The 26,396-nt window shown below is 36.7% G+C and overlaps 1 protein-coding gene across 10 annotated transcripts in view; it reads left to right on the top strand.

The window, feature by feature from the left end:
* The window catches only part of Sorbs2 (sorbin and SH3 domain containing 2), a 202,563-nt gene that overhangs the window by 15,183 nt on the left and 160,984 nt on the right, over positions 1-26,396 (top strand). For all 10 annotated transcript variants that reach the window (XM_058571172.1, XM_058571171.1, XM_058571173.1 and 7 more), the window contains exons 2-3: positions 17,666-17,805; positions 22,573-22,637. The gene's annotated coding sequence lies outside the window, so the exon portion shown is untranslated. The remainder of the gene's footprint in view (positions 1-17,665; positions 17,806-22,572; positions 22,638-26,396) is intronic.

Genomic DNA, 26,396 nt, shown 5'->3' with positions numbered 1-26,396 from the left:
TATAGTCTAACTTAAAACTCATGGAAATGTCCATAAGACTGTATCAACACAGTTCTCAATCTTTTGGTCCCAAATGGATTATATTGCATTAAGGCCAACCAATCTTTCAGTGCAAAAAATATATCAAATATGTATGGATTAGATTATGTTCAAAATTTGAACATTCTTCAATACTCAAAGATGATAAAAAGCAGATTGCTATTTCTGAGAATTGCCATCAACTATGAGAAGAGAGACTCCATCCCTACAATTCTAAAGAACTTACTTAAGAAACTTAAGAATGCTTTCTATGCCCATTTTTAAGTAGATTTATGTACTTAATTATGTTTTTCTTGGGCTGATCTAAAATTAGGCCTGATGACACAGGGTATCAGAGCTTTGTGATCTACAAGGTTAGTTAGGAATGTAAAATAACAGTAAGTATTCTTACAAACAATAATAATGGCTACTATTCATTCAATGCATACTGTGTCAGGCAGCATGCCAAATTCTTTAAATACCTCTCATTGACTATTCACAAAAACACTCCGATGAGGGTATTATTCTCATTTTACAGAAAAGGAAACAGACTCAGAGAAGTTAAACAACTTGTACAAGGTCACACATGTGGAGAAAGTAGGATTCCAACAGATCTGCCAGATTCTAAACCCTGTGTTCTCAACATTTTTCTAAACCTCCTGTTCATGGGAATTGCAGGTCAGCCTAAAGAAAATGTTATAATTCTCACTTTATCATCCTCTCTACAGTTTTGCTTGTGGGCTCTATGGAAACGTTCATGTATAAAGGAATACCAAATTCCTTTATAAAGACCAGAAATAGCACAATGATAAAAAGATGAAGGAGAAAAATCTAGAAGGTCAATGATTAATTTTTTTAAATGAGATTGTGAGTGGTTTTTACTTTCTTTCTTTTGTTTGCCTATATTTTCTAACTCTCCTCAAAGTGTTGAAATTTTCAAATTCAGGAGGTGCATCTAAATAGTGATCAAAGGAAGTCTATGGGGCTCCAATCATGTTCAGTCTTCTATTTATGATGTTACAAAGCTAGGCAATAGAAAAAGATTTAAGCCCTCTGAATATAATTTTTTTAATCAATTTCCTTTTATTTTTAAAATGGCATGCACTTTAATTTTGGAGATTATTTAGAAAATGTACCCTGGGAATGCTGATCACCAACTGCATGTTCTGGGCTCAATATCAGTGGGCCTGTTTACTGGCAGTGGTAGTTTTACCTCCAGATTAAAAATAATTAGCTCTACTTTGGAACCAAATACGGTTCAACTGGAGTTCAAAAAGAATCAAGAGCCTTGTGGCTATGTACACGTCAAACAATTTCTCTTTGTTGACTACAACACTGTGATCTAAAGAAGAAAATGGTCAAACTGAGAATGTGTGTTTTGGGACAAAAAAAAAATCTTAATTTTTTTCCACATTTCTAAAAGAGTATTTAGTATAATAAACATGAATGAACACTATTTTTTATGATAAATTCCATTTCACAGATACTAGGTTTAAGGCTTCATCCATGACGTTTAAAATAAGAAAAGGGGTCTAGGACAGTGTTTGCTTGGTGCACAAAAGACTCCAGGTTCAATTCTTAGTGCCAAACAAAAGTAATAATAATATTATAAAATGAAATAGGAAAAAGCAAATCAAAAGTTTCTCCACGAGACATTCGCTGTCCATGACACGTTACATGGCCAGCTTTACCTTAGTTGGCTTGGTTCATTATTACCCCTCATGAACTTTTCAAATGTAGAAGGTAAGCTTTTTCTATGAGTTAGTCACCATATTGGATGGATAAATAGAAGTTCTTGCCCTCTTGGAGCTTATACATTGCCAAGGTCTATTTAGACTTCGTATCTGAGACTTAGTGGCCCAATTCATGAGGTATGAGTGTGTCTAAACAAAACACATGATCATACAAAATGTGAACAAGTATTTTCGTAAAAAACTGATTAGATTAGTAAAATGTATTTCCCACACTTTGTTGTTATGCAGGCAATGAATTTATGCATACCAATAGAAGATAAGAAGATATGGCATGTGGTAAAAGCCTGATCATTTTAATTCAAACAGATGTAATTTTTAAGTTGCATTGAAAATTAGAATGTTTCTTAGAATTAGTACTTGGACAAACTTTTAAAGTTCCTTATGAAAAATGTATCATTATATAGTTATGTTCTTCAAAACACATTGATATCTTTTTATTACTTCTCTCTTATTCAGGGTTTTCAACTCAGTGTTCAAATTTTTCAGAGGATAGACACTATGGAATATTTATAACCAAATCAGCCCTATTCCCATTTCCATGATGTGGAAGAAGAAACCAATTTCAATAGCACAGAATCAATGTCAAGGTACAAACATGGCTCATTTCAGGGAAACGTGAGCAGAGAATCTTGAGTCGTGATCTAAATTAATGAAGTCTTTGTTCAGTGATAAACATATTTTAGAGTTGTCCTATGAGAATTGGGAGATGCTTTCCATCATGCCAAGGGTCTGTTGTGTAAATAGGGATGTTAACATTCTTAACATGAAAAAATGCTATGTGAATGGCTAAACAAATAAATGAAAAGATTGGAGTCCACAGATTTCCTGGCTCTTCTCACGTAGAAAAGTTCCAATTTGAGAGTTACCAACTGACTGAGATATCTTGTAATAATCCCAGAAGTTTATAGCCCTTATCCATTTGGGGAAAGCTATTAGAACACATCCAACAGATGATATGGTAAAGATACATCTATTTTACTTGTAGAGCTGCAGTAGTTATCGTGTAAGTGAGAACTAGGAAGGTTTTAGTTATAATGTGTCTTTGTGTGTGAGTGTGGACAGGAATCAGTATGTGTTAATAGGCTGTTTTACTTCCCCCATTATTTTTGTGTTTCATATCTTAACCGAAGAGCTGGTTTCTCTCAGGACAAAGTTAGCATAACCACTGAAGCAGTGAATGGAGATAAGTGTAATCAGAAATGAGACTGCCAATCTCCTGCCACCTTGAAAGTTGTGAAATTAGAGATGTTTTCTCAGCTTGTAAATTAACAAAGACCATCCATAAACCTTTTAAGTACACTATTTTGCAACAATACAGAAATGGTAAATGCAGGCATTTCTCACTTTGACTTGGAAGCAATGCAAGTTTTGTGTATTTAATGTGTAGGAAGAAATTTCAGTGTCAAAACTAATTCCTAAATGCACTAAGAAAGACAGAACACAGTCAAGAAGCAAGAACAGAAGCAAAATTACATAACAGTCTTTCCTCATTTTTTAAAATGAATTTAACTCTTGAGAGAGGAGTTTGATAAAATATTGCAGTAAATATCAAGATGTGTTATGATTTCTCTCTTGAATGAATTTGTTAAAAGAAACAAATATATTCTGAAGGCATGACACCAATTTATCCTTTCAAAAGTAAAAATAGAAGAGAATGTGAGCTCAAATTATGGGAGTGTAAATTTCTATTATTTCTTATAGAAATTATATTTCTATAAGATGGCATTATGTTTCTTATATTTATAAATTATCATTTGTAATATCTTGTACTATTTAATAAATAGCATATAATATATCCTGGGATATGTGATTATATGACATATAAACTACCATTATAAACGTAATTCATAAATTATTTAAAAAATTGTACTTTGATAAATAGTGAAATTATTATGACAGTTTTTAATAACTCTCGAATGGAAGCTGAAGGCTCTGAGTACCTTTATAGTTAATTCAAAATGAGCTGGATAGAAAGAGAATGTTCTCCACAGGGCTGGTTAGAAGTACAAGGAAGTCATCTCATTTCCTCTGGGGGGAAAAAAAGTATCTTTTAGTCATTGGAAGGCAGCACACGAGTAGCTTCAAAAATAGACCTTAAGCTGATTTTTTTTTAGGGTTAAAAAAAGAGCGGTATTATATTAACTGAAATAGTAAAAGCAGTGCAAAAAGATGACCTAACCCAGTCTTGATCAATAAGTCAAACACCCCAAAGAATAATTGGAGCTCCCAGTCTATGCAAGCTCTGCAACCTGGAAATCCCATCTTCATTAGCTCATGTTCTTATGTTTGTAGGTCAAGGTGTTTGTTGCTACTTGAAATTTCCAGTACCTTTGTGGTTACCCAAAATAGAAAGTGGTGCATAAATCCAATCTGGAATCTCAAAGGTGTGTTCAAATGTGTGCAAGTCTTCTAAAAAGAGGCCAAGTGGATGGATTTTAATCAGTAACAAACACAGAGTTCACATTACAAAATTATAGAGCCACTGCAATTTATAGCTCAGGATTGGCACAAGTGATGGGCACCCTTTGCTAGGACCTTTCTAATTCCTTCTTCTCTTACCCAACGTTTTGTGTGGAAGTCCAAGGGCAGCCTGAACTTATTCCTCTTTTTCTGTCTTTGCAAGTAGGATTCATCACAGGGTATAATGACAAAATTTACTTAGTAAGTGTACTTTCTTAGAATGCTTTAAAATGAATTCAGCTACATGTTCTTTATTTCAGAAGAGATTGACTAATAGACTTGCATTAATACAAATAATTTATCTCTGAGAATTATCTCTCATTTCCTGAGTTATTGTTTCTAATTACTGGGCATGGTGTTATTTTACTTTCATAATTGATTGATCCTCAGATCATTTTACTCCACTTGAGTGTCTGGTTAGGTCCCAACTAAATGTGTGCCCAGTTTTGTGCTGTGATGCTCCAAATTTTGCCTTTTTCACTAGGAGACAGTCTATTCATTTCTTTCCCAGCTAAAACCATTCTTGCTAAACTTATTGCAAATCTCATTTTCCCTGCTGTTTGTGTCTATTTCTTTTCTATATAAAAATCTCTTTTATGTTGCCCCATTGAAGCTATCACTTGATACTTAAATGAGCCTACTATTGTATTACTGTGCCAAATTCATCAAGGATTTGAACAGCAGGTCTTTCTCAAGGCTGCTCCCAAGCAAAACAAAGTAGCGCTTGGCTTTGGAGCAACCCTGGTGTTCATGGTACAGATTGACAGGACCCCCAAGGGAATTCTTATCTCATCTCACATGGGGACTCTGCAATCGATGGCATTTATGACCTTTCATCCCCACTGGAAAATTGATTCTCAGGCCTTGGTCCTATTAATGACTTCCTATAAAACTATTCTTCATGCCCCAATTTTCAATATGTGAAAGGGCAACTGGTGTATTTTATGTTCCTTTTAGGCATGATTTAAGATTAAATGAAAAGTAAGAAATCTGAGAAATCAAATTGGTCCTGAAGGTCTCCGGCTGGGCCATATTCAAGAAATTGCTGCAGGCAAGGACCCTGAGGTAGAAAGAATACATGAAGCCTGCCCGTCCAGGATCTGTGTCAGTGGAATCAGACTTAAGATTTATGAGTCCCCAAATTGGAGACCCTGCCTGGTGGTAGGAAAAACACAAGATTGGAGGAGAGGGATGTAGAGAGAAATTTGAAGATGTGGATTTTATCTAAAGACTCTTAGGAACATAAAACAGAATCAGAGCTCATAGAAATCAGGAATCTAAAGTCATTTCCATCTTTCTACAAAGTAAGAAAATTGAGATGATTTATATTCCATTTAAAGATGCTATTTATAATCCCCTCAGGTAGCGAAATGATTAATGGGACAACCTTTCTCTGTCCTTTACAGCTTGTCTCTCCTCTAAATACATTCTGTGAGGAAAATATTGTCTTTTGTTTATTTTATACTTAAATCTATTCTGCAGTGCATCAGTTCAATTTGCCAATAGCTGTCTCTCTTAGCTATTTACACGTAACTCAAGCCTTCTTTCATTATTCAGTATTGTTGCTGCTTTAGTTTTATTTGATTATATTTTCACTCTCTATATTCTCACGACCAGATATTGTATGAGGAACAGATTGAATTTAAGTTTTTAAGGAGAGTCCTGCCATCAAGGAGCTTACAGTCTAGTAGGAAAAAAGAAACTGCTATAACAATATATTAAACCCCTCTCTTCCCTCTCTTTTGCAACAGGCACTGGAGATTTTCACACAAAGTCTCATTAAATTCTCTTAAGTAGATACCTGGTATTGTAAGGAAATCAGGGTTTTAAGAGATAAAGTAACTCTGCCCAAGTGACATGATTTGCTATGGGGAAAGCTAAAGCTGGAGGTCTGCTCTGCCTGATTCCAAGGCCTCAGTTCCTCTTTCTCACAGTGTGGATAATTATTGTTATAGATGGATATGTAAACTTCAGTTGTCATTCATTTAATTTGCAGTCAATCAGCCTAAGTTAAGTGTGTGTCTATCTGTTACAAGATGGAGAGAATTATAAATCACCTCCTTCTACCTACTAAGGAAATAGTCTTTTTCTTTGTTTCTTTGTGTGTGTGTGTGTGTGTGTGTTGTGTTTTTGGTACAGGAGATTGAACCCAGGGGTACGTTAGCACTGAGCCACATCCCCAGCCCTTTTTATTTTTTATTTTGAGACAGGGTCTCACTAAGTTGCTTAGAGTCTCACGAAATTGCTAAGGCTGGCCTCAAATTCACAGTCACTCTGCCTCAGCCTCCCGGAGTTGCTGAGATTACAAAGGCCTGTCACCACTCCCAGCATGACAGATTCTTCAACGGACTCTTTCAGGACCTTAGAAAGTCAATTCTTCTGTTTCTTTCAATTTATTCCTTTTAGTGTCAATACCTTTCTGTTTTCAGTCTTCTACTGACCAAATGAGATGTTGATGATACTGTTGCTCTAGAGAGATTGTTCTGTCAACCATAGGACAGAATTCTTAGGAGAAATAAGCGTTTCTTAATCTAGTTGTTTACGATTCCATGAACTCTTAAATTAAAATGGCAAAAATAAAAACTGAGACTGAAACTCTGAAAATGAGCTATCTGAAATAAATTATATGAAAATTAAATTTATTATATAGATATACCCAATTCATTTCATTTTCCCTATCAGCAAAGTAAAAGTATGTATCACTTTAAAGATTACTTATTATATCATATTTGCAAAAAGCTTGACTTTGAAATTTTTAAAAATTAGCATCTAATGATTACTGTATACCAGGTATACTTTTCCATGCATTGTATTCTTCAATCCTCTTTAAAATGTTCTATAGTAATTCATAATATGCATATTTTAAGATAAGGGAACTGAGGATCACAAATTGTGCCCAAATCCAGTAAAGAACACCCTTAGGTAGTTCCTACTGTGTGTCAGGCATTGGACCTTTGCATATATTACCTCATTTAATCTTCACAGCGATCAGATGAGTTAAGCATTGCTATGGTTCTTATTTTATTGATAAGAGACCAGAAGCACAAGGAGATTAAAGGAGCCAGCCACACAACTTGGAAGCCAAGGTCAGATTTAATGATGGCAGACTATACTTGCTCTAATGCAATTTTTGGCAAAAATGGATAGAAAGACAAGACATATATGCAACAGTATATTATAACATCATATGTTATGATTTATGTTCATTTCCTCAGTATATGGCACTTAATCCCAAACGATGAAACAAGAGTAGTTGTTCCATGTGTATTTTTAACTTTATTGAGTTCTGGGAAATTATTGGCTTCCTAATCCAACACACCTTCTCTTCAATCAGGACAGATAACATTCACTGTTTTAAGAAAAGCCTAAGTAGGAGTCTCAAGGGCTTTTAAACATTCAAAGTAAATGCATTACCAGCCTTGAAAAATCTTTCAAAATTAGTTTTTCTGTGACAAGGACAAATTCCGCCATTTAATTTAGATTTTTAAAAGCTCTGTAAGCTACATCCAGTGACCCTGTTCAAAGTTTTCCAAACAATGATCTGGCAATGTACACTGAGAACAGGATAAACAGTGGGTTCCTGTTTTGTATTTCTTGTAGATGACTGCTACGCTTTTATTTCTCTTGATATTGCTGATCATTAAGTGTTAGTTTCAGAAGAGCCAACGACTTTGCTATATTTAGAGCCCAAAATATTCAAATGGTGCACCTCCTAGGGCCTCAGGCATATTAGATCCTATTTTTCAAAGCAATTTTCACTCCATTAAGAAATTATAATAGGCCTGAAGCCCGAAGCAAACCTGGTTTTAAGGGCTAGTTGTGAAGGTCCAGAAGTTCTTTTGAAATTTCTGAAACTATTTTCTCCATGGCATCTAAATGGCAGGCTTGATAGTTTACGGCTATGTTTCAGCCTGCCTAATGTCATAAAGTGGTTCTTAGATGACTGTGTCGTTTCCAGCTTCAAGTTACACACTACCTCCATTTAGCCATTTGACTAGTTGAGTATTTGGATTTTCTTCAAGCAAGAAGCCCAGGGAAAAGCAGTCCCAGGTGGCTCACCTTATTCTCTGTTCCTTAGTATAGGCCTCCCAGAGTAGCACCTCATTTACATCAAATGAATCAGGAGCAGTACAAAGTTAAAGGGTGAAGGACCAGGGAGGCTTCTTCTGGGGAATATTTGGTGTCTGTGAAGTTTACAGCAGGGTGTCTTGCTACTAACTTATTGGCTGGAACAAACTGCAAGGGAATCTGGAAGTTTTAATGAGGCATATTATTAGAATTCTGCAGTAAGAAGGGCACTGGCCAGAAAGCAAAAATGTGAACATTTACTCTGATTCAGAGTTGAATCCGCCACCTCTCTGCCTGGACAAATAAAAATCCCATCACTATAAGGCAGGTTCCCCCCTGTCATGCCTGCTATTGGAGACCACTCCAGTTCTAGCTCAGCCCCAAGGGTCTAAACAAAGATTCCTCACCACATTTTTCTTCTTCTTTTTTTTGTAAAGTCGATACATCATTACTCACTTCTCAAAACATCTCTCCCATATCTCCTTATTTCTGGTGTTCCCTTCTGCGATGGGACCGCTGTTGCTATTTTTATTTAGGAGGCTGACTTGGCTATTTTTGTTTGGTTGGTTGACTTTGCTAGTTAATACATTCACCCTCTAACTTCTATCATGAAAAACATAAAAGTAATAATATTTTAGACCCACAGAAGTAATCAGATGAGCTTGCCAAATAATCAGAGGTGACTGGTCCAGGGACCCCAGTACCCAGGGCTCACCTGACCACCTGAGAAGAGAGGGCACTAATATTCCTGTGACATGTGCAGCCCATGTCACAGCACACCCATAGGCCAGAAAGTTAGGTCTGGAATAGAAGGCAGGCAACATGGAGAACATTCATACATTCAGTCTCTGAAGGTTCCCATGTCCAACCTGCATTCATTTAGAAAGAGGTTTTTATTAGGTACTTGACAGAAGGAATCTGTAGTCCCTTCTAACTTTTAAAGGTCAGTCAACTCTTCTCGGTTGTTCTTTGTTTATCCTTCATTTTTGAGAATGTCAAGGACACTTTTCTAGCATTTTATGTATATGTGTGTGACTGTTTTTTGGAAGGGAAAACTCAAGTTTCTCCTGTACTCTCAATAACAATCAACATCACAGATGTGTATGAGCTCAAGGGTGGAGGGATTTCTCCCCAGCTGTAGACAATCAAACAATGCTACAGATGACTCCTGCTGGGCATCCTCTTCTGCAAGTCAGTTCTGACACTGACCACCTGGACATAGAATCAGGTCCCATAGTTGAGAGCTCCACCACCCAGCCAACTTCAGATGCCAGTCACAAGTCCCAGGCTGTACTTCAGACCAAATAGCTATACATAGGGGTTCCTACAATTCCCTCTTTGAGTTGGACACATTTGCTAGAGTGGCTCATAGGACTCAGGGAAACATGTTTTACTGGTTTATTGTAAGGATATTACAAAGGATACAGATGAAGAGACACATAGTGAGTGAGGTGTGTGTGTAGAAAGGAATGCTGGGCAAATCTCCGCATGTTCAACTATCCAGAAGCTCTCTGAACCCTTTCCTTTGGGTTGATTAAATTCCAGCCATTAGTGATCAACTTATTCTTTAGTCCCTCTCCCCTTCCTGGAAATTAAGGGATAAAACTGAAAATCCTGTTTGGGTCTTTCCGGTGACCAGCCCCCCTCAGGAACCTACCTGGAGGAGATGTCAGCTCTTAACTCATTAACACACAAAAAGAGACTATCATTTCAGAGATTTCATTGTCATTCAGGTTTTTAGAAGTTGTAAGCCAAGAAACAGGGTAACAATATTGCCTCTTAAAAATTAACTTTGGCAGTCATATCATAGAAATTATGGAAATGTGGCATGGTCTGCCGGGTTCATTCACTCATTTCTTAAATGACTCAGAAAAGATATTTTCCATTCTGTGGGTTGGTTATTTTGGAGTGTTGTATGCATTTACAAAGAGCCTGTGCAAAATAGTATATTTTAATGCATTGTTAGGCTATTATAAGCATTCATCTGCCCTGTGGTGGAAGAGATTACACGGCTCTTTCCAGGTCAGCATGGCTAAGACCAATTGCTTACCTCCCTCAGCCTCTGACTCCCATTCTGTAGCCTTGGTCACACCAAACTCTCCTTTCCCCTTACTAGAAAACAAGATTGCAAGTTTCCCAGCTTCTCAAACAGTGACTAATAATTCATTGTATGTTCATAACTAGTGTACAGTGCAGATATGAGAAAGGATTTCACACAATGGGAATGATGCCGATCTGACCAAGTAACTTAGTGGTGTGACACTTCATGCATGCCTGTCTGTCTGCTCATACCTTATAAACACCATCAGGCATAGTTTGCAGAGAATCAAGTGGTATAACTATCTAGTGATACACAGTCAAATATACAATTTTCTCAACAACCTAATCAAAAGAAATATTTATTGGGGACCTCACCTGAGGGATTAATACATCCCAATAGAGTAACATGTGGTTCTGAAAAAGGTCAGAGATATAATAAGTGTGTGCAAGTGACTAGATTTGTTTCAAATCACTTTTAGAAGGTAAATATAAATTATTAAGACAAAAGAATTTATTATACCCCAAGGGAAAAACAAGTGCCATCTGCCTTTTAAGAAAAATTTTAAACCAAATAAGTTTCTAGAGAGCAAGACATTTCAGGGATTTCTCTTGACTGGAAACAGCTGCTTAATTAGAATACATAGAGTTTTTTTCTTTTTATAAACAAGATACTTTTTATTTCACAAATTCTGATGAATACATAACAAAATGCACCCGTTTGTTACTCGTGCAGAATTTATTTAATCATTTATTTTTCAGCAAATCCATATGCAGCAATTACTTTGTGCCAGCCACAAATTCAATACCTGTGTGGGGGAATCAACTAGAATGGAAAACTGGCCAAGAGGCTACTGGAGGAGAAATGCACATGTAATCCATCACTCAAATAAACGCTAGAGAGAGGAGTGAGGAATGTGATTCTTCACGAGTTAAACATGAGGAAACTTGTCCTAGGTGGGTGGAAAAGGAAAGTCCTTCAACTGAAGGCCGAAGGCATTAACTGCTGAATGAAGAAGGCAGGGGCTCCAATCCCAAGGCACTACACTCGACAAGGCCCTGAATGTGGAACATTCCAGGCATTGAAAGAAGGCCAGAGAAGCTGGAAGAAATAAAGCTAGAAGCTGTTTAGTAAAACTGTGAGTGAATATTCTGGAAGACACAAGATCACGAGGGACTTTCAATAGGGCACCATAAGAAGGCTTATCTTAACAATTTTTATATCATATTTAGCAACCGTTGCATATGCTCAATTTCAAAGGGAATTTAAATGCCAGGAAAAGCTGTATCCTGGTTATATCAACAGCAGGAGTAGTTTTTGTTTTTTTTTTTTTAAATACACAGGAATTCAGACTGTAAGTTTAAAAGCAAAAAAGTTTTAATAAGAGAATGTAGTTTTAGCAAAGTCCGAGAAGTTATCTCTATGTAATGCCTTGCATTTGATAATAGTTCTTTAACTTTTCATTAAAGATTTTCAGCAACTTGGAAAAGTTCAGCGACAAATAGCCTGATGTGACATGTGGCAGGCAGCAAGTCACCTTCTACAGAGCAATCGCTTACCATCAACAACCAGGTGTAGGAGTAATTGGACAAGTGATGTGACAACTTTCAAGTGGTGACACCAGCAGATGTGAAGGATGGGGGTTTACCAAACATCATTTATATAATCCTAAATAAAAGCATAGATTTAAAAACTAGTAAGGGTTTATCATCCAATTTCTCTGCCCACATTTCAGCACACCAGCTTAGAGGGCTTGGGGGACTCATCTGATATCCTAAACCTCTCAGGCTTTACTGTTTCCCCACCCCATGCCTCTGTGTGTTGTTCCACACACAACAAACCGAGGTTCCCATAGGTGACCCAGCAGATCCTCCGTGTACAATGCCACTACGCATCATTACCTTTCTTGCGTATGTATGCATTACATTGTTGACCACGGTTGAAGCAAACAAGTGTAAAAGGTGTGGCTCTGCTTAATTTAGGCTTCATTTTGCATGCCTGATTTCAGTGATCCATTCCTTCCTTTAATCAGCATTATCTGATTTCTATAGTCTCTATAGTAAGAGAATCTGACTGCCTTTTCAATAAGTCTTTGAAACTCATGTCAGGGTTTCAGACAGTCTTGCTGCCTCCCCCTCAACACTGAAACATTTGACTAAGAGAATGATACATTGTTCTCCTGGAATATTAGACAATGCTACTAAACTGACATGGGCCACAAAAGCTTTCCAATGTCTATAGTGCAATTCACTTTTCAAAGGACTTCAGGAGAAAAAAAAAATTGTGCCCTAGAAAACAATATTCATGGGAAAACTACATTCACTTCCTTCCTACTGAGGTCCTCTCAAATAATAGGAAGTGATGAGGAATCAATTGAGAATTTTGAGTTCTCTTGGGAAAAAAAAATTTAAACAACTCAGAGAAACTCTCAAAATATGTGAATTCAAGAAATCACACACACAAAAGGATCCTGGAAATCATCATGGTATCTAAAAATAGTTGCTAGGTTCCACTATATGTAGATAACTATAGTTGCTCAAAGGTATTTTGATTATTTAACCAATGTGTATATAGCACTTATAACATGCCAGATTTTTTTAATGTTCTTTCCAAATAACAATTTTAATCATCACAACAACCCAATAAGGTGGTCCTATTACAGAGGAGAAAACTGAGGCTCAGGGAGGATAATTGGTCCAAGATCACACATAAATGACAGGACCAGGATTCAGTCACTCTGGATACACACTGCTTTAAACTATTATCCTTCTTTAAAAGTTTTCTGAAACAATCAACCAAAAATGTGAGAAATAAAGTTATAGATGGTCATTTTTCTGTTATTGTTGTTTGTTTCGGGTTTTAGTTTAGCCTTTGGGATTTTATTTAGCTTAGTTTTGGTTTTGGTGCCAGATATTAAACTCAGGGCCTCATGCATGTTAGGTATGCGCTCTACCACTACACCCCAGCCCAGAGTTGAAATTTTTATTTAGATTTTATTTATTTATTTATTTTTAATGGTGCTGAGGATCGAACCCAGTGCCTCACAAATACTAGGCAAGCGCTCTACCACTGAGCTACAACCCCAGCCCTGAATGTTTTAAATATTAAGAGCACGAACCCAGATTTTCTCTTCCAGTGTAGATTTCATTTTATGAAGCGCTCCTCAACACACAGTGTTCTGGGACCACCTGTGTAAAGTGAGGAGTCATTTGAGAAACTGATGAGGTATTCAACTCAAAGCTGATGTGCTCACTTATTTTGCATGGAAAATAAGGTCTCTCTCCTGCAAAATATGGCTCTTTCTCACTAGTTCTAATTGAAGAGTTATTTGGGTTAACAAGATCCCCTCTTGGGGTATAAATACCCACTAGGATGATTTGGGATCTGTAAACTACACCTTAGTATAAATTGCTTTAATTAGACCAATACTTAGAATTGTCTCCATTCTTATTGTGCATTAGGGAAAGAGAGAAGGAAATGAACAGTAAACTGTCTTTCAATGTTTTCATTCCTTTTTGTCTCTCTTCTTCATCTAAAAGATTATTTCTGATCTATCCTCTGAAACTAATCCTGACATATAGAGTTTGCAACACTCTCACATGGCCCCTGGGTCCACTCTTGACTTACACCAGGATTCTCACAAGTAGGTTCTTATCTTCTCCAGAGCCTTCATCTCTGCCCAGATAATTTGCTTAGTGTTCTTGTTCCTCTGAGACTGAGGAGGTGCTCTGCTTCATCCAGCCTTCCTTTGAATTCCAGAAATAAAGGAGCTGGGACCTCCATCATACCTGCAATAGCATGGAGTGTCTCCTGCCCAACTCCTACCACTGATTCCTTGTCCATTGCTGTGTGGTTCCCTGCTTCTCTGCCATCTCCATGAGTCATGTGTTCCCAGTTCATGGACATCTTCCCCTCACTAGAAGGAGTGACTGGTTTCTTGACCCTTTAGACATTGGGGTCACCTGAGAGTATTTTAGATAAGATGCTTACGTCTCCTTCAGATTGATTAAATAAAACTCTAGGAGCAGGTCTAGCATACTAGCATTTTTCAGATAAGTTTTTTTTTTTTTTTTGCACCCGAGGAAGACAGACTACTTTATATCAATTTTTTCTCAGCTTTTAATATGCATGCATAGAGCCTTGGTATTTTATTAAACATACATAGTGGTTCAGAAGGTCTGGATGTTGCCTGAGATTTTGCCTTTCTGACAAGACCTCAAGTGATGACATTAACTTTAATCCATGGACCACTTGGTCAAGAATTATCTGGGAACTTGTTAGAGATGCAAAATTTCAGGACACTCCCCAAAACCTACTTAATCAGAAACTGTGAAGGTGGGTCAGAGCAACTTGTGAGTTTACAAACCTTCTAGGTGACTAATGCTACAGTTTGATAACTACTGATCTAGATGGGCCTATCCAGCAGAAATATAATGAGAGCCAAATATGTAATGTTTAAATGTTCTAGTAGTCATATTTAAAAAGAAAAACAATCAAATTTATCTTAACATAGTCTCTTTTAACCCAATATGTCCAAAATATTGTCACTTCAACATGTAATCCATATAAAAATTAATGTGATATGTCAATTATATACTTATATACATTTTTATATTGTCTCAAAGTCTAGTGTGCATTCTATACCTATATAACATTTCAGTTCTGACTAGCCACATTTTAGGAACTCATTAGCGATTTACAGCCATATTGGAAAGCAAAGCTCCAGGCTTAAGTGATAATAACATGACTTTTACCAAATGCTTGCTACATCTCAGGCATTTCTCAAGCATTTTGTGTGCAAAATTTATATAAGCCATGCCACAGCTCAGTGGATTAGTGCTGTTATTGTCCCCATCTTATACAACAGTGGGGGTATACCAAAGCCCTTTTTATTATTTCTCCAATATAAAAAAGCCCGCTCCAACATAATCCTTTTACAATTATTTTAAATGAATTTATCTATTTAAAAAAAGAGAGAAGGAAAGAAAAATATAAACAAAATAATTAACGTTACTATAATTATCATCATTCTTAAGATGTCAATGTTGTGCAAGATAAAAGTTAGAACAGTTGGATAAGAAGAAAAGTTAGAACTTACATCCTATAACCTTTTAAAATATGATTAAAAGCAAAGTTGCACTCTTCTGTTGGAAGGTGCTATGGACTGGATGTTTGAACCGTTAGGATTCTCATGGAACAAAAGAGATGTCAGTGAGGCACAGGGCAGGATAGAAGTCTGCCTAAACAAGAAGCACAAGTGGCTAGCAGGGTCACAACCAGTTCATCAGGGAAAGATTTTGACAGAATGTGACTACGTAGGCCATAGTGAGGCAATGGGCTTCCATTAGGATTGGCATGGAGAACAAGCAGTCCAGAATTTAAAATAATAATTGGCTTAGTGTCTAATAGTTAATATTTATTTGAAGCCTTATCCATGAGACTGCTTATTCTGCACACTGTGGTATTCTCATCCACATCCCTCTCATCACATCCATCTCAAGGAAGATCAATTTTCAAAGGACTTTCCTTTTTGTTATAAACTATTATAAGGAGGAAAAAGTATACACAAATTTTTTTTTAAAAATGTGTCTTCCTGAGGCTAGGCTTCCAATTTTTACCAGTAGAATTACCATTCAACAAGTAAGATGAGTATTCTAAATTAATATCCATACCTATAAGTATTTGAGACATGGTAAAGTGAGTGTTTAAAATAAATAAACAGAGAAATGCATTATCCTACAGTGATTTAAAAAAACAAACAAAAAAAACCTGGTGTGTATTTTTAAGCAAAGTCAATTTTATTTTAAAATTCTAATTAGATATTTCAAACTTAAGTTGTGGGTCTTTCTTGAACTGAAATATCCACCTGGTTTTAGTAAAAAAAAAATGTAATGAGCTGCAGGATTTCACTATTTTAACGTAGTACTTGAAATAATCATGCTTTCCTGTTCTTACACATCAGCATAGTTGTCAATATTTTCTATAATCAGCTCACTGCCTTTGATGGTAAGGGAAGAACTGGATTTGATATGAGCATCAGTAAGTAACCAATCCTCGTAAAATTAATTATGACATTTACTGGGTTAAGATTGGGGACGCTTCTTGCACCTGCTGAGTAAGGCAAGGGTTTCTGGCTGCTTAAGCATCCTCTTTGTTATGGGAAGCAGGGATTGGAAAAGATTCAGGGATTTCAGCTACATAAAGTAAAGGCTTTTACAAAAATTCTTATGTGTTCCCTTGGTGGGGTAGCCGCTTTTCCTTCTTAGTGGAGTAGTAAAGGGCACAATGAAGCAATGACAATGCATATCCCTTCCTTTAGTCTTGGTGGAAAGAAATCTCAGTCTTAAGCTGCTGTGATTTGAATAGACTCATCTGGTGAAAAGGGGGCTGAAAAATATAACAACTTCTGTGTTTATTAATTCTTGCCTAGTTGTATGCTGTAAGCCTCTGAAGTCTTGCCCATGATACTACTTATTCTGTCCACCGTGGTATTCTCAGAATTGCCTGGCATACAGTGGGCTCCAAAGTGCTTAGTGCATGAGTGTTTGATGAATGAATGAATGCAGCTTCTGGATCTTAGCCGTTAATTCTAGAAACAAAATGAAAGTTTAAAGTTTGCCAGTCATCACCAATGACCCAATCTGAATGATTTCTTCATTGGCCTATGGGGCAGAAGCAGGGGATCGACATCCGTCTGCATCATGTCACTGAATGGTCCCCAGTCCCTGCCAACAGATAAGAAATGTCAACAGCTTAACCCAGTAGCTTTCAAAAATAGCATAGTTGATGAAACTGGAAATTTAGGTGCGTGCTGGAAAGAAACCATTTGTCTCCAGCCTTCAGGACAGGCTGACAACAGATATTCCTACGTGACGTAGTGTTCGGAGACCCACATACGTAAGCAAGTAGATATCAGAAGAAAAGTCTTACTTCTCAATAAGCCCAAACATCTTATTTTCAACAGATCAGGTACATCATTTTGAAAATTTGAGGGTTATGGAGAGGCACTGTGGTTCTTTAAGATTTCCAATTCAAGTTTTTGTGTGCGTTTTCAATAGTGCTGGCAATTTTCCTCAAAATTTAAATGAATATTTGCACAATGAACCGAGTTGTTGTGGGTTTCCTGGTTTGTGTTTTTTTTCCCTCCCCCCCGGGGTGGGGGGTGGCGACTGGATTCGGGGAAAGCATTTCCATCACTTTGCAGACAACTCCGGCTGCTGTTAATGCTGAAAATAGCTCAAATGCTCTCAGAACAGTAGCACCACCCAGCAGCTGGGATTCTTTGCCTCTCTTATTTGCCTTCTCTTCTGCCCATTTTTCCCTGCAGACACTTGGATTGGACTTAATCTTAAACCTCGGGAGTTCAAGACCTTTTAAAAAGGGCTAAATAAACAACCTCTACATGTACAAGGCCACTGCCTCCTACTTCCTCTGTTTAGAGCAACTGTGAAACCCAGCTGACCGTAGGTAAGATTTTTATTCTGACATTATTTGTTCTCAGATATGTTCTTGAGTAATGTTTTTAAAATAACTTATTTATAGTGAAAATAAAGGGAGGCCGTGAACGATTCCCAGGTAAACACTGTGTTCCAGGTTACAGCAATAGCATTGGTGCGTTTTTGTGGCTGTAATTTTAAACTTTGCCCGAAGCTGTCCATGATACTGGCCTGCCATACAGTAGCTGAGCACTGCGTCAGAACTCTAATTAAGACTGGCTGCCATGGCAGTGAGAAGACCTCTCAGACATCGTAATTTTGTTGTTTAGACTGCTTTCTTATTTTTAACCTTCTAAAGGCACTTTCAAAAAAGAAAAAAAAATGCAACCACCTGAATAAAGAAAATATGTTAGTAATTGTTCTTTAAGGACAAGGAGGTAGGTATGTTATGTTTTTTCATCTTGGTGCTGTTCATTGCTAGTGCAGAATTAAACAGTGGGGTTTGGAAGAGGGATTTTTTGTTGTTGTTGTTGTTTTGTTTTGTATACTTCTGGTATAATTTAAGTGATTTAGTTTTGGGATTCCTTACCTAAGCTGAATCTTACTGAAGCTGTTTGGTAGGTACATTTGCTGGGATTTTCTCTAATGTGACAATGAAATATTTTAGATAGTTTTTCTGGCTTCCCTTCTCCCCCCTCTTATGCTTGCACTTGACATTTTACAGAGTACTTTGATCTGTGGACTTTAACTTCAAACGTAGCGTTTACTTTTATTGTTTTTATTATGTTCGGTAAAAAAGCACCCCCACAGACTTTTCTGTTTGTTTATTTAATGCTTTGATAATATTTCATTCAAATAATCTACTGGCTACGTCTAATCACTGCTATGCCTTAGATTTTATTTCTATAAAAAGTGTCAACTCAAAGGAAAGAGTTTTCTGCAAAGTTCTCTCACTACATAGACTTTATGGCAACTTGCTGCACCCCTCCAGGCAGATGTCAAAAAACAAGTTGCAGATGACAGCACATGGAACCCAAGTCCTCAGAATTACCATGTGCCTTCGGGCCTAACTGTTGCTTTTTTAAAAATGAGCACTGAAGTTCTTGGAGTTCAGAGATTTTTTTTTTCCCAAAGAAGTTTATTGGTATCACAGACCACATTTGAAAAGAAAACATGCACTTAAATACATAATGATTGTCTGAATAACAACAAAGAAAAGGAAGAACAAGAAAAATAAAAAGAGGAAAAAAATAAACAACAAAAAAAAACTTTTGCAGCCAGAAAAGTCTTTTGCTGTGTGAGGGATAAGACATATATGAGATAGATAGATAGATAGATAGATATAGATACAGATAGGAAGATAGATAATTCCCCTCAAAATGGGCAAAATGTAGCACTTACTATTCCATTCAAACATCTCTTAAATATTCTCATTATTTTAAAGAAAGCTCATGTGTACTACTATACTTGACTGTTAGCCTTTGCTTTCCTATCCAAGCACAGGGCATTTTTAAAGTTTTCAGCCTCACACTGAGTTTGACATTTCCTGGCCAAAATGTCCCTGCATATTTTGTTGGAGGCTAGAGACCAAATGAGTCTAATCCTGTCAGGAGACTAAGTCCCATACTGTGGCTCCACAGAGGTGACACAGTCTGCAAGCTGTACCCTGCACCTTGCTAAGAAAGGAAGAAAGCAAGTGGCTACAGGACCAGACTTCAAAGGGGTGGAGCTATGGAGTCTGCTATGGGAGCAATCCTGCCCACCACCCTTAGGAGAAAAAGCATTATGATCCATGGAATTTAAATTCACATGGTAGAAAATTCTAAAGATGCTCAGAATTTTTTAAATTTCCCAAACCCACTTCATTAGAAGGAGCATATCAATCATCACATTTCTTTATAGTCAGTATTTTAAATTCCCCAATTATTTTGAGCATGGTGCTCTACTGCTTCCCTGGGGTTTTTGAGGGGTTAAGAATACTCTTCCCCTTTAGTACTGAGGAGGCTTGGTCCAGCGGTACTGTGTGCAGATTTGCTACAGTACAAGTTCAGTTGCAAAACGGAAGGGCTTCAGAGTAAAACCTTTCACAAGATGGTAGATGGACATCCCATTCCCAGTCAAGCCATTTACTTGCTCTATTTTGTTGCTCCCCATTTCTCCCCATTTCTTTTTACCCCTTGATTTGACTTTGAAACTTCGGATTGTTTGAATGTGAAACTCGAGGTGAAAGCTAGCCAAAACCACTGAGCCTCACACACAGGTTCCACATGAAAGAGGTATTTTACCAAGCCTTGCTCGAAACTTGGCCCTGGTTTGCCAAAAGTTTCATGAATGTCAGTGAGCCTGGATCTGAAACATGATCCAAAGCCAGGTGACTTCTGGAGACTTTGAGGCTTTGTTGTAGAAGTATAGAATCTGTCCAACAAGGACATTCCTTATTTCCATATCTTCTACTGTAATTTCCTGTGTATACACATTTTTTCCCCTATGTGTTCTCTGATATTTTAAAGCCAATTCAATTCTAATATGAACTTTTATAGCTTGTGGTATTTAAGCATTGGCAAATAGGAGTCTGCAGTTTGAATTCCAGCACAGTCTGAACCACAGTGGTGTGAACATGTTGGTATAATTTAGCAGAAGGAAGGAAGTCCCAGGAGAGGCATGGAATGTCTTTCTTTGCTTAAATATACCTCTGTGCTCGTGAGGAACAAACAGTAACATTTTGTCCAGTTCCATCCGCTTGACAGTATGCCTTTTGTTCACTCTCCAAAGGTGGTGTCAAATATATTGGTGGAAAAATAATAAACTTCCAGATATTTTTTTTCACCTGCTCAACTGTGATACTCCTAGGGAACATTGTAAGCTTTGAAAACTTCAGTAATATTACTTGTAACTTAAAGTATACCAAGAAAAAAAGGAGTACTTAGTGTGAGTCAGTTTCCCTCAGGAAAGCTTGGCAACCTAGAACTGGGTTAGCAGTCAAATGGGACCTTGTTGTGAGTGTACGTGTGTGTGTGTGCGTGCGCGTGTTGGGTGGGGGTAATGAAGAGTGGAGAGAAAGAAAGGATTTGTAACTTTGTTCAGCAAATCTGTCACATCAGAAACAAAAACAATCAAGCCGAGGATCTGAAAACATTCTTTTGCTGATCACATAAATTTGTGTTGGCTGAACACTGAAATTTTTTTTTGTATTATGTTTTCTCATTAAAGACATCAAGCATTGGGATTCCAGACATAGTAAATAATCTCCAATAAAAATAGGACCATTTGGAAGAACTAAATAGTTGTAGATGAAGTCACATGAGTCAGTCTCAGAAAGATCCTCATGGGTCGATGGCCATCATAAGATGAAAAGCCACCCAGGAAATGAGGATTTGACTTGTCATTTTATGAGTTAGAAGATGTGTGAACTCAGTTGAAGAACTTTGGTGAAAATGAGTTGGTGACCTCATTAAAGATTTAGTTGTACTAAATTGAGTGACACTTATAAATTCATGGAAAAATTAAATTGCCATCAAATTTCATTTTGCAATTTTTATAGTCACAAAATGTACTGGGGTTTGAAACCAGGACTCTATCTGTGACCTGCATCCCCAGCATTTTTTTTTTTTGAGAAAGAGTCTCAATAAATTGCCCTGATCAGCCTAGAATTTGAGATCCCCCTGCTGCAACCTCTCCAGTCACTGGGATTACAGGTGTGCACCACCACCCTCTGCTAACAAAATATACTTTTACTAAAGATACTGCTTACATTTTTGCAAATGACTTGCAGAATGATTGTAGTTGATCCCATATTAGGTAAACACTTGAAAGCCATTAATAACCGGACTTGGGGTTCCTGGTACAACATTTGTTAGTAGATCTCATTTGAATATATCTGAAGTAGTCTAATGAGCAGAGGAAAGGAAAAGGCTCAAATAGAAGTTCTGGAGGGGAAAAAAAAATCCAGAATCATTCAAAAAAGGAGGGTCTATCTAAACACATCAAGGTATAAGAATTTAATTTATTTAAATATTCATCATCCATAACATAAGGGAAATGCCAAACTTGTGCACATGCAAATATTCTTTAAATCTTAAAGAAAAGAACTTATTTCACAAATGACCTTGTTTGTCATTTATGAGTAGAGAATTCAGTGACTTTAAAATTTTTTTGTGTTTAGTGTCAGGAAAAGAAAATGGGATTCTTGTAATAATTATCCTCCAGAATACATTACTGTAGCCTCAATTAATGTATAAAACACATTGGTTTTGTGCAAAAATATTAGTATAGTTCTGATATGGACATGAGGACACCAAATAGAATCCCTCCCCAGACAGGTCAGAGGAAATTATTTACCTGACACAGATAAGACAATCATCTTTAGAAGAGTCATCAGAATTTTACCTGTTTGGATAATATGTTTTCCTGGGAAATGTGAAGCAGTACTTGAGGTATACCTTAATGATGACAGTGCCAATACACCACAATATCTTGTGGCCTCTTCTCTCATCTTTCCAGGATGACCTCTCAAATGCAGACTGCCACTCTCATTCCCAGATTTTATCCTGAGAATCACAGAGTAAGAGACCCTAATGACCTCTAAATCACTCCTGTACCCATAGGAAGGTACAGCCCACTTGAGCAACCAGCCAGAATTAGCATAGAGCAGAGAGTAGAGAAGGGAGGGGACTACTCTTTCCTCTGCACTTGGTAGAGAGCCTCCCTGAGCCTCTTGGTCCAACTCTATTTTTTTCTTGCTCATAGGAACCTCTCTCTTTTCTGTCATTTTCACTTCTCTTTCACTTCTTCTTGCCAGGAGAAACGAAGATCTTCACTGTCAACGCCACCTTTTAAAGTTGCTGAAGAAGAAAATCTTCCCAGGTAGCTAACTCTCTGAGTTGCAAGATTCACATACATAGCACAGTGACTCTGCAGCTCCCTGAGTTAAGAGAATATTTGCCTGTGTGTTGAATAATTCACTCCAGAATACAAATCAGCTGAACACCAGGGTGGCATTTTAGATTAAAATAAGATATCCATTTTAACTTTTTTAACCAAATTTTTATTTTAGAACAATTTTAAACTTAAAAAAAGTGAGAATATGACAAGAGTTCTCATGTGCCCCCCACTTCCCTCATTATTAACATTTACATTACTATGGTACCTCTATTATAATTAATACAGTTAACTGATTCTGACACATTATTGTAACTCAAGTTCATACTTTATCTGTAGTTTATCCTTGGTTTTTACCTAATGTCCTCCTTCTGTTTCAGGATCCTGTCCAGAATATCATGTTATATTTAATCATCAAGTTGTCTTAGGCTCCCCTTGGCTCTGACAGTTTCCCTGCCTTATTTTTGGTGACCTTGACAGTACTAGGGAACATTGGTCAGGTATTTTGTAGAATGTCCTTTTACTGAGACTCATCAAATGTTTTTCTCATCTCTAGACTAGGGTTATAGGCTTGGGGAAGGAAGACCACAGAGATATAGTAACACTTTCATTGCATCGTATCAAGGGGACATAAATGTCAAGATGTCATAGCAGTGTTGATATCTTCAATCACCTGGCTGAGGTAGTATTTGGCAGGTTTCTCTACTATAAAGGTGATCTTTCTCCCCTTTCCATACTGAACCCTTCAGGAGGAAAAAACTGTTCTGTAGGGTCCATACATAAAAAGCAGGGAGTTGATCTATTTTGCCTTTAGTAAAGAATATCTACATAAATTATTTGCAATTCTTCTGCAAGAGAGATTTCTATATTCTCCATTTATTCAAATTTAATCATTTATTCACGTCACCATAAATACATGAATATTATATTAGGGTGATAATCCAATGCTATTTGAATGATTTTTTTTTCTCACATTATTTCAGATTTGGCCATGGGTAGCGCTTTCAGTTGACTCTAATGTCCCTTTGACACACTCCCATCATTCTGAGACTTTTTTTCCTGGCACTACAGGATGCTCCCAACTCATTTTGTATGTTTTCTGCCTGATCCTAAAATAAGTTATTTCTTCCAAGAGCTCTGGTTACTTTTATTGAAGCTTGGTATTAGCAACCAAACCCAGGCACTCACTTTAACTTTGAATGAGACATTTGCAAATTGTAACTACTTTTAACTTTCTTTACTTCACTGAAATAAAATAAACAAGCAAAAGAGCAGCAGGGCTTACAGGAAAAGGCATAAAGTTGCCCATGGTACAGTGAAACAGAGGCTATAACCAGATGGTTGAAATGACCCGTCAGTACAGAAAAAGAATCATGTTAGTAACTCGACACAGTTTAAATTTTTAAATGGACTCTCTTATGAAAAGCCAACTTAGTATGAGAAAGGATAGAACAGAAACTTTCATTGCTGGTTCTAAAGATACATTTGGACTTGAATTTTAAAAACAGAGATGGAATTTGGCTTAATAGAAAAACACATGAACAGCATGTGTTTTTAAAGCTTTCCATTTTGGTTTCTTTGACCCTCTGAATGTGCTGGTCCAAGTACAACTGTGAATTGGTTTAATTCTCGTGGAGCCCTTGCTCTTGACAGGCATTCAGCTCAGTGGTACTTCTTTCATTCAATTTCGCAAACCTAAGAAATTTGGTTGGTTTCAAATTTAGCAGCAAGTGGTCCTCAGGAGTTCTGTGTTTGTTGGAACTGGCCTTTGAAATATGTTGAAACCATGTTAACACTCAAGGCTTAGAACACATTCTTTTAATTTTAAAACACCCAAGAATGTTGAAAAAGTTATATATGGGTACATGTCATGCGAGTAGAGTGATCATAAAATCAAATATAATTTCCAAATACAGTTTTGGTCTACAGATCAAAAATATTTCCTAATTCATATTTAGTTTTTAGAACTGTAAGAATATTCACGTGTGTGTGTGTGTGTGTGTTTGCTGGGGATTGAACCCAGGGCCTCATATATACTAAACATGTGCTTACCACTGAGTTCTACTCCTGGCCCCCAGTTTTAAAAAGAATGGTTAAAGACCATGGTTAAGTATGGGAAACAATCAAAAACAAATATGGCTGTCTAAATGTGCAGTTAGATTAGAAACCATGTCCTGTGGGCTAAATTAAGTTTTAGAAGGTGTAGCCTGGTGTCTGCTTGACCTTCCTGTGCTGATCTGTGAATAGGCCAGAACAGTGAGCTCATACTGAAGGAATCAGCAGAGAAGTGTTGCAGATAAAGATGGAAGGCTAGCGCTAATTCAAGAAGGGTGCTAAATCCAGACTAGGAGATCCAGGCCTCATTCTGAAGTAGGAAATTGCCCTTGCCTCTGACCATAGAGGACAGTAACACACTAAGTTTTGGGAGGCAGAAGCAGATAGCTTAGAGAATATCACCTCTTCATCATAGCATTCAAACAAGAAAACAAAATACTTATGGCATGAAGTTAAATCATTGAAATTTCCTTTATATCTACTATGATCATTTTCATTCAAGGCAGAATAAAACCTAAATTAGATGTAAACAACTTTTCTAGACGTTATATTCAGATCACAAAAGACCATGGCTTATGATGAAAAACTAAGAAAATCAAGACAAAGAAGGAAACACAGAGTGAAAGAGTAAATTCAAAGAATGACTTTTTGTGAAAATAATGAAGTTTACTTAAAAGTTTTTTTTGATGATGATTACTTGTTGTGTACAAAATATATTGTGTTTTATTTTGTTTTTGATCAACTTTACTCATCACAGATGCATTTTATGTTCCAAGATTTATTTAGAATTGACACACACATATTTTGTGTGTGTGTCTCATGTGAGATCTATCACTTAATACTACAGTTTGAAAAAACTTGTCTAAAAGCAAATTGATAATGTTTATGCTAAGGTGAGAAAACTTGATTGCAGGGAGATTTTTATCCTCCTTACAATAATTTCAATGTTTGGGGGATATAAATTAAAAAGCATTGAAGGTTAATAATCATTTGTGTCCACATCATAATTTTGCATATTCACATAACCCTTTTGCTAATCTATATTCTGAAAAACCAAATAAGTGCATATGTGTCAAAACACTTAACAGAAAACCATTTTGTATTTTTTACTGAACATTAAAATCTAGTGCATTTAACTCTTGACAATACTTTTTAATTTAAGAATGATTTTACATATAAACCAGAGAGGAAAGAAATGAGTTTACTAGTAAAACCAGACAGTGTTTTTAGTGACCACAAGGGCTACTTTTAATGTCATACACAATTTTATATTCATTGTATGAAATGTCAGAAGGATTTTTTATATTCAATTGTTTATTTCTTAAAGACTTCTTTTCATCATTTATAGAAATCATATGGAGTTGTGATTTAAAACTTTATACTCTAAATATAGAGCAATGTCAATTGATGCAGAAAAAGTAATAAAATCCAAAACAGACTTTCAAGATAAAAATTAACAGCCAGATATAGGAAAGAATTACTCTAATCTTTACAAAAGTGTCTATAAAAGGCTGCAGCCTAATATTGTAAAAAAGAAATTATGTACTGATAAATAGCAGGTTCACGTACGGATTCCCTCTGGAGGTAGGAGGTACAGAGGTGTACTACAGGCTTTGATTGAATTCATAACGTCTTGTGTTTTAGGATAAATTATGTATACATGGACTTTTACTGTATTGTTTTCTACTC

Source organism: Marmota monax, unplaced genomic scaffold (assembly GCF_021218885.2).
Source record: "Marmota monax isolate L192 unplaced genomic scaffold, Marmota_monax_Labrador192_F-V1.1 WCK01_AAM20220418_F8-fsc00345, whole genome shotgun sequence".
Lineage (NCBI taxonomy): Eukaryota > Metazoa > Chordata > Mammalia > Rodentia > Sciuridae > Marmota > Marmota monax.
The sequence above is the reverse complement of the archived record's forward strand: the minus strand, read 5'-3'. Positions and strand labels throughout refer to the sequence as shown.